This window comes from Chionomys nivalis, chromosome 22 (assembly GCF_950005125.1).
Source record: "Chionomys nivalis chromosome 22, mChiNiv1.1, whole genome shotgun sequence".
Lineage (NCBI taxonomy): Eukaryota > Metazoa > Chordata > Mammalia > Rodentia > Cricetidae > Chionomys > Chionomys nivalis.
In genome coordinates this window covers 27297072-27305697 of record NC_080107.1, presented here as the reverse complement: position 1 = coordinate 27305697, position 8626 = coordinate 27297072, and positions in this window count along the sequence as shown.

Genomic DNA, 8626 nt, shown 5'->3' with positions numbered 1-8626 from the left:
TGGTAGCTCACAACCATCTGTAATCAAGTCTGGTGCCCTCTTCTGGCCTGGAGACACACATGCAGACAAAATATTGCATACATAATAAATAAATAAATAAATAAATAAATAAATAAATAAATAAATATTTTGAAAAAAAAAGAAAGAAAATGGGATGCAGATGGGAGGCTGTATAGCTATTGTCTCCAAATTGAAACATTTCCTCCTGGAGTACAGAGGCAGGCTCACAGGCTTGAGAAGCCAACAAAACTTACAGGACTCAGGAAACTCATGGAATTTACAGGACTCAGGAATTTACAGGAAGCTCATGGAATTTACAGGATTCAGGAAGCTTATGGAAATTACAAGACTCAAGAAACTCATAGAACTTACAGGACTCAGGAAACTCATGGAACTCACAGGACTCGGGGGGGGGGGGGGGGTTGTGCAGGGGACTTTCCAGGCTCAGGAAACTCAGAAAGTCACAGGATTCACAAGGGTCCTCTCAAGGTTCTAGAAGCAACTAGAAACTTAGAAATTGCTAAGAACAAACAGCTATTCCCTGAGAGCTTCCTGTTAGTTGTTCAGGGTTCTCCAGGGATACAGCTTAGGGGAGCCATCACTCATGCTGGAGGTGGATCTTATTGGAGACATTTGGGTCAGTGGAGCAAGGCCACCATCAAAGGGTAGGTGGGTAGGTGCCTCCCTTCTGCTCCTCTCTATGTGAGGACACGGTATTCCTCCTACTGGAGGATGCAGGAATCAAGCATAAAGTAGACTCTAAACTGCTGATGCCCTTACCCTGGTCTTCCCAACCTCCTGAACTCTGAGGAATAACTGTCTTTTCTTTATTTATAAATCATATATCCTCTGGGGTTCTTGTTAAAGAAGTACACAGCAAGTATTCAAACATGATTCTGATGTCTGGAATGTATAATTATGTAGCCATGCATGGCAAAAAAAAAAAAAAGACTTTGCATTTGTGATTCTATTAGGGGTCTTGAACCTGGAAAACTATTTTGGCTTGTCCAGGTGCACCCAGTGTAACCAAAGACTTCCTTTTAGAAGTGAAGCAAAGAGGACCAGAGTCAGAGAGAAACAGAAGTGAGAAACAAGGCAGAGGCAGCTGATGTCAGAGTGATTGATCAGTAACCATATGCCAAAGAAGACAAGTGGCCTGCAGAAGCTGGACAAGGATGCCCTGGATCACCTACAAGGAACCAGCATTGTTGGAACCTTGATTTGGGCTCTACAAGGCACATTTTGGACTTCTATCTGTGTTATTAGAAACCTTTGATTGGTGGAAAATTGTTCCACCAGAAGCAGCAATCTAACATAGGACAGGGTACAAGTAGCAACAGCCTAAACTCAGAGAGGCCATAGACAAGGGGTTTTATCAGGGTGCCCGCCACTGCTATAGACTTATCCCATAAAAGAGAGCAATAATTATTTGTGCCCACTCTCTCTTAGGGTCCCCTCAATGATGGAGCTAAATAACCTGATTTCTGTAAAAAAAAAAAAGGGGGCCCTCCCAAACTGTCCTGCTAAGAGCAAATTCAGAATCCTAACTAGAAGCAATGGACAGCCTGCACACGCCCAGAACAGGAAGCCTGTGTGCATGGATGCGTGTCTGATTGCTTTACAGAATTCAGAAGAGAGTAGAGCCGTGGAGAAATTATGCACGCAGTCTGTAATCAAGCAGGAGACATCAAACACGTGGCCTAAAAACTAGAGTCCAAAATTACAAAATGAGAGAGTTTGATGTCTCCCAAAGATACACCACCATAGCTTACAAGGAGGTATAGTTCCTCAAAAGTGGGACAGATTTTCGTAGCTAAGCCCAAAACTTGAAAAAAGACACCCCATCACGCATAAAGCTCCAGCGTGTCTGCAAACAACTCTTCACTTCTCTGTCAGATGGGATGGCTTGTTCTGTGCCCACCGCAAATACTGAGTAGAGGCAAAATACATGCCCACACGCAAATTCGCAGCCCCAGAGAAACCGGGAGGGTCATATTTTATTGCCACTTCCAGGCTGATAGTCTCACTTAGCACTTTTAATTTGCAGTCAGACGTTAATGATATAGGCAGCATGCCAGATCTGTCCTGCCATGGGGCCCTAGCCCTTCTACGAAAAAGGCACAAATCACAATCCACATTGTACCTCCCCTCCCCCTGCCCCTGGTCTTCCCTGCAGCCAGACCAGACTTCAGCTCACAGCAGATTTAGAACGCTGAAACTGTAAGGATCAACTACCCTTCTTAGTTGCCAAGTCTGTGGCGGAGGGGGTGGGGCAGCAATGGGTACACAGGTGGAGGCCTGGAAACCTTATGTGTCAATCATTTCTCACATTCGGTTCACCTTGGTTGTTTGTTTGAGACAGGGTCTCTCATTGGCCTAGAGCTTACCCATTGGAGGCTAGTCAGTGAGCCCCATAGATCCAGCTTCCTGAACTGTTTCAACCTCCTGAATCCCAACTTGCTGGGATTGCAGGTGCACACCCACACACCTGGATTTCTTATGTGGATTCTGGGCATCAAACTTGGGCCTTAGTGCATACGTTACAAGCACGTTATCCCCTGAGCCGTCTCCCGCTCTTCATGTCTACCTTTTGTAAAGATAAGAATGTGCACACCCTCAGAAGATACTAGAACAGGCTGGGGTGGGGACCAGTTGTTCAGATGATGCTCTAGAACTCAAACAATTGGACTCTATGCTGTAAGGTAACATATCCCATCATAGGTTACATGTCAGGCTTTAGGCCAAAATGGATGCTGCTCACTCTGTCACTACTGATTTTTAATGTCACACCCCAGGGAGTAGCACTGGGGACACAGCAAAACATAGATAATCCCTCCCACTGGCCCTATACCAACTCCCTGAACTGTTTCAACATATTGAAATGATTATATGAGATGCTATATGCAAAATACTTGGTACAGAATAGCCGATATTCAATACATATATCAATGTTTGATTTGACAATGACTATGATGGTGAATATTGGCATAAAAGTTGGCAAGTTTTTATCCAGGGCCTCACGTATATATGCTGGGCAAGCTCTCTATCCCTGAATTACACCCTCCATGAGAGCTAGTGAAAGAGGCAGGTCATGACTAGGCCTTGAATCAATTAAACTCCTTCTAACAACCTAAATCTTGCACGGAAATTTCCAAGACAGCTGCAGGTACCAAGAATCCAACTGAGCTCTGTCCTGAGTTATCAGAAAGATCATAAAGGCCATGAAAAGTCTACCATAATTTCTGCAGGATTTGAGCTATTCCAGAAGCTTCCATCCTAACACTCAAAGGTCACAGATGCATAAGTACACACCTCCCAATCCCCCACTCATTCACAGGACACATGTATCCTAAATACATAGATGCACAGTGCAGATCCTCCTTCGAGAAAGGGCTTCGTCTCGGCTGCAGGCAGCAGCTCACGTCCAACCAAAGGACTCCGTCACCACCTGTCTTGGCTACAGAAAGCTGCGGGGCTATGCCCAGTCCCTCTCCAGTGCCTGAGCTCGGCATGGGGAACAGTACTTCAACACATGACTCAACACCAAACAATTCAGACCTCAGCCGGCCTCTCAGGGGCCAAAGTTTATCCAGGCCTGCCTCACACTTCAACATTTTTCACTGTTAATTTTTCCTTCCTTCCTCAATTCTTAATTCCTGATGTGTTTTACAGCCAGACTTTCAGTGTCTGATTCCAGAAAACCCAACCAGAGATTGTTGAGATGCAGTGATGGAAGAAAAGACAGGAGGGAGGGAGGGAAGGAGGGAGGAAGGGAGGGAGGGAGGGAGGGAGGGAGAGAGGGAGGGAGGGAGAATGGAAAGAAAACTACAATATCCTCAGCCCTAGAACCTATAACTATGTAGCCTTACTTGCAAACCAAACTTCCCAGATGTAATTAGCAAAAGGATTTTAAATAAAAAATCATACTCCATTACCCAGGTGGGAACAATGTAACCATAAGGATGGTTTTTCTCTTTCCTGGGGTGATGAAGATCAACCTTCAAGGTTCTAGGCTAGACGCATACTCTCCAATCACAGCCATAAAGTTCCTTATAAAATGAAGAGAAATAGGAAAGTCAGACCAGAAAGGGGGCTGTGGCAAAGAGAGCAGGGGTCAGAGCAATGTGGCTCTCAGAAGCAGGACACAAACCAGCAAACCCCAGCAGTTCCGGTAAGATGAGACGGTCCTTCCTTGGAGACTCCAGAAGAAAAAGCCCTGTCCAACAAGCACCTTGACTGCAGCTTCATTACACACGATTCACACTTCTGCTCTCCTGACAAGGAATTTGTGTTAAGTCACTGAGTTTTCACAACTCTGATGCAACAGAAAATGCATAATAGGAACTTGAGGGGAGGTGCTACCGTAAAACATACCTGAAAACCTACTTTTAGAACTGAGCAATGGGTGGAGGTTGGAAAAGCTGCTGAACATAGTAAGAAAAAGCCTAGCATGCTTATAGTGGAGATTCAAAAAGAAATAGGAAATGGTGGGGGGGGGGGAATGCATGTTCTCAAATAATACCTAAATTGCCATGAAGAGAACGCTGGTGAACAGACACTGAAAAGGCTCACCGACGGCTCACAGAGAGTTTGGAAATGTGTTACTGAGAACTATAGGTGGCAAGATTCTTTTACGTCATCTCAGAAAGCTCCAGTGAGCTGTGTCCTTCAGCTTAAGCAATCAACATGGATATGAGCTTGAGAATCCAAAGTATTGGAGAGGTAACCTGTGTCTTACTTCTCATGGTAAAAATGCAAGAGGAAAAATGTGGGCTGCCAGAAGAACCAACAAATGGAAGGGAAGTCAGCTTTTGATGACTTAGGACTTCAGTCCATTCTTAACGTTCAGGGAGACACAAAAATGAGGAGACACGCCACCGTGTTCTGAAAAGAAAGCTACAGACATGGTAAAGGGTCTTCTGCTTGTGCTGCAGAAAGATCAACGGGTCAGAAAGGGTGCTCAGTCACAGGAGGATTCTTTGAAGAGATGACTCCTGTGACGGCTGGGTCCCCACAACACCCCAGCGGAGGTGAGGAAACACTGCGGACAAGCCTCTCTGTCTAACGGAGTAAATCCTCATGACAAACATGGAAGGTTTACAAGGTTCACAGTGAAGCTGCAGAGACAGTCAGCTTTTACAGTTGGATCAAAAATGGCCCCGGAGCCTACCTGTTATAGACTGATCTCCTCTGACACTATTGGGAGGCGAAGAACTTTCGAGAGATGGAGATGGGAACTGGTGGGCTGTTTCAGTCACAAGAAGCCTTTTCCTTGGAGAGGATTATGGGGCATTGGGCTCCTCTCTCTTTTTGCTTCCTGGCCTCTATGAGCTGAGCAGCTTGCTCCCACCACAATTGCTGCCTTGAAAGAGACCTGAAAGCTTCGGAGCCAATCTTAGAGTCAAACTTCAACCCTCCGGACGCTGCAGGCCAAAGTTAACCTCGTCTCATTTTCATCAGCCCATCATCTGTTACAGAGGACCAACATGGGGACTGAAAGGAGCACGTGGAGGAGGGTTGTAAGACTTCATCAGGCAGGAAACAAACTTACGAAAGTGCTCATCTGCAAACATGTGCTATTCTTCACGAAGAAGAATAAGTAATTCTATAGATAAAGCCTCAAACCCAGACCATGGAGCTATGAACTGTGCAGTACTTTTCCCACGTCTTGAAGTCTGATGTTGTTAGCCCTGCTGGGTGTTGGCCTTGCTGAGTACAAAGCAGTATCTTTAGTCCTCCCATGACCCCCCTCTTGACCCAGAATGCATTCTGTCCTGGGCCAGCGCCGCCACTGCGGGGGAGGGGCAGAGGGATTGTATTTTGTATTTCATACGTTCGTTGATGGGGCTGACTCTTGCCACAGAACGGCCTGTACTGGCCCCAGCCGTGCCTGTTAACATCCGGGGCTTTGAATTGATGGCATTTTAGATTTGGGGTTGAGGCCTTCAGAGATTGTTGGGAGCTGTGAACCCCCCAGATCCTGAATTTCTTGTAAACAACTTGTTTTCCTCTGCTCTGAGACAGCCTGCAGCTGCTCTGAGCATGAGACCCTCAGGAGCGCCTGATGGGCAGGGGCGTGGTTTCTGGTGCGTTTGGTGGTCATAAGTGGGCCTTGTGATGAAGGAATTATCTGGATTATCTGAGGGCGCCCAATGTAATCACAGGATTTATAGCAGTAATAGGAAACTTTCACAGGGGTCCCCAAAACGTATGCTTTAAGACATCCTAACAGGGGTCCCCAAAATGTACGCTTCAAAACATTCTAACAGGGGCCCCCAAAATGCACGCTTTAAGACATCCTGGCTTGAGAATTTTCGTTGTAAAATGGTCTAAGAGCCACTGATTTCTGAACGTAATTTGTCCACTGAATTTGCTTTTAAAGCATTAAAATGCAGCCAAGTGCCCTGAGCACCTATGATCAATTAAAAGATTGCATCTGGATACAGAGCATGCAGGTGTGCGAGGCTAGTTCTTGGTACCTCCACAGCAGCATCCTGCCTCCAGAAGAAAGCTAATGACAAAGCTGGACATCTCTGCCCAGGGGCCTGGAACCCAATGTCCACGAACCAGAAAGAAATCAACCGCAGTTTAGCCTGGAGTCACTGTTGAGGGACCCCCAGAAACAGAACAGTAATCTGCTGTTATTTCTTTCCTGGCCATCATGGAAGGAAGGAAGCCTGGCTTTTTCTCACAATGCAAGAGACGGACGTAGCGCAGTTTGGGTTTGGTTTCTATCCCGAGCAGAGGTCTTGACAATGAGCATCTGGAAGCTTGTCCACTATAAACTGTTTGGGTTCCTTTTCCTCTCTTTCCTGAGGCCGCAGTGACATGATACTGTAGGAATTCTGCCTTTCATCTGCCGCCTTTCCACTCACAGCTCATAAAGAATGGGCCACACTGGGAATGAAAGCTCCGCACTCGTTTCTTAAAATACCAGGGGGATTTCAGCTCCGCAGACCTGGGACTGGATGCCAGAGAACATTTTTCCTGAGTTGTGGCAGCCTCAGTGCCTGGGGCTCCTCCTGGATTCCCACCCGGCCCTTTAAGGCCTGAGCTAACAGCTTAAGACGTCTTAGGAGAAAGATTCAGTAACCAGGTGGAAAAATTAGATAAGAGGCTTTTCCTGCTTGTTGTCTTTTTGCTAATAACAATCTTTCAAAGGCTTGTCATGCATAGGTTTTATACAAAGGGCCAGATTTTCTTTGTGCATCTGTTATACATATCCTTGTTTAAGCCAAACTTGCTTTGACTCTGCTTTCTAACTACCAGCAAGATGCTTTAAAATAAATAAATACATAAATAAATAAACAAATATGTACCTGATACCCACCACAAAAGGCATAGACTCTGAATTAGAACACAAGTCTGTGTAAGCCCAAAGCCTGCAATAGTTTTTGTATGTATGGTACTGCAGATCAAACCCCAGTCCATGTGTGTGCTAGGCACACTCTGTACCAGTGTAAATACCCATCGACCACGCCCTGAAGTTCCCCATCACCAGTGGTTCTATACCCTAGACTTTTTTTTTTTTTTTCGGTTTTTTGAGACAGGGTTTCTCTGTAGCTTTGGTGCCTGTCCCGGAACTAGCTCTTGTAGACCAGGCTGGCCTCGAACTCCCAGAGATCCGCCTGCCTCTGCCTCCTGAGTGCTGGGATTAAAGGCGTGCGCCACCACCGCCCAGCTCTACCCTAGACTTTTGTTCTTTACTAATGCTGCCCTAGTTTCTTTCTGTGTAGAAGGAAATGTTAAGGTTTTAGTCATAATTATCCAATGTAATCATACATTATTATTGTATTAACTGACGAAACATTCTTCATAATCCTATTGAGCTCATGGCCTTCCTGTGCAGCCTGGACGGCTCTGAGGGACTGCAGTGCGTTTGCGCTGTGAGTTTGTAGAGTGATGTGCTCTGTCTACCTGCAGATAGATCAGATGAGAAACCACATGCTTCATGAAGAGATAGTAGACTTCCCAATATTCCCTTCAGAAGGTGACCTGTGTGTACGCCCCTCTCTCTTGGGAACTGAACCCAAAAGCTCAGGTGTGTCACAGGATTCGAAAGTCAGAAGTAATTATTCCCCTGTTGGACCTGTGGAAGCAACAAGCATCCTAGCGTTCTCAAGGCCAGACCATCCGAGCTACACCTGTTAGAAATAGCCAAGCAATTGTGCTAAGGAAGTCAGGTAGAAAACTTTTGAGTATTGCCTGTATTCTGAGAGAGGTTTGGAAGTCCTGTGGAAAGCAGAGACACTGGAGCCCCTGCAGACTCTCATAGACAATGTGAAAGTCAAGAGAAGGTTAAAGTGGTCTTACGAGAATTTTGAGCCAAGGTGACAAGCAAGTTCCATCATCCCCTCCATGCCCCAACTCCCACTCTAACGTCCTGGTATGATTCTCGTGTGATAGTGAAATACCAGACAAATCTGACTTAAATGATGCTGATTTCTGACATATACTAGAAGAGAAGCTCTAACCAGAAGGGAAAAGGACTGAAGTACGGACGAGCAAAGGACTATTTCCTTACATATTGGACTTTGTAACGTAAGAAATACAGATCACCAATATATGATAAATTAAATCATAAATACATATTGAAATATTGTAGTACATTTTCATCTTTGCTCTT